This window comes from Etheostoma spectabile, chromosome 12 (genome assembly GCF_008692095.1).
Source record: "Etheostoma spectabile isolate EspeVRDwgs_2016 chromosome 12, UIUC_Espe_1.0, whole genome shotgun sequence".
Classification (NCBI taxonomy): Eukaryota; Metazoa; Chordata; class Actinopteri; order Perciformes; family Percidae; genus Etheostoma; species Etheostoma spectabile.
The window spans coordinates 3,264,784-3,265,865 of NC_045744.1; positions in this window are offsets into that span (position 1 = coordinate 3,264,784).

Sequence of the window (1,082 nt, forward strand, 5' to 3'; positions counted from 1 at the left end):
TACAGGCCCTTCTCTCTCTCATGCAAACACACTCATGGACTTCACTACCACCCTGTTACAAATATGTTAGTTTGAATGTTTGTATTTAGGATCCTGGCTCAAGTATTTGGGTGAATATATCCAAAACATAAGCATCATACTGACGCGTTGGCGTTCTCTCTTTTTTTTTCTTCTTATTCCCAACAAGACTCTAATATCTCGGTGTATCAAAGTGGCTTTGTTTTGGTGAGGATTCAGCCCTGGGAAGCATACAAAGCTGCTGCATTGTGGGAAAGTCATTACGCTATAAGGTGACAACGGCAGCTGCTTTGCCCCCATTCTTCACATTTTATTTTTGGTTTTTATGCCTCGTGTACATATCCTCATTTCACATGCTAGGGACGAGGATGTACAAGTGTCAAGGGACCACTGAAACAGCAATAACAGCGGTGTGCTCATGTGTAAACCGTCGGCGCCCTTTTGCCAGAAATATAAAAAAATAACAGTGTTTGTGACACACGACATGCTGTCACTGCACCCCCCCCCCCCCCCCCCCCCCCCCCCCCCCCCCCCCCGCCAAGATACCTGAGCATCTCTCTCAACAGGGGTCAGCCACATCACTCTTAATGAGCAGACATGTCTCTTCCTTCCTGTGGCGGCTCTAGCCTTCCATGCTAAATGTTCAGTGACGGTGTACATGGTTAATTGTCTTGGCACAAAGTCCTAAACCGGTTTTCCACTCTTACATGCAAACAGAATATCTACAGCTTTAGTGCATTTTTCATGTACGATCCCATTTTTGTTGTTGCTTTTTGTCACTTCTGGGTAGGCGTTGTCGTCTTTTTTTAATATTTGATTCCAGTCGAAAAGCCGCAATGTCCAGTTTTTCTCCTGTTCAATAGGGCCTTTTCACTCCTCACTCTTTTTCTACTTCTTTTGCAAGAAAAAGCACAATAGCATCCTGTTTTTTCCTCGTTTATAGCTCGTCATCCCCTCCCCCTTTCTTGCAGATTTGAATTCATTAGCAATCAAAGAGCCACTGACAAACGCCCAATCTTAATTACCCTCTCATTTGCATATTTGCATATTAATGACTGCAGACT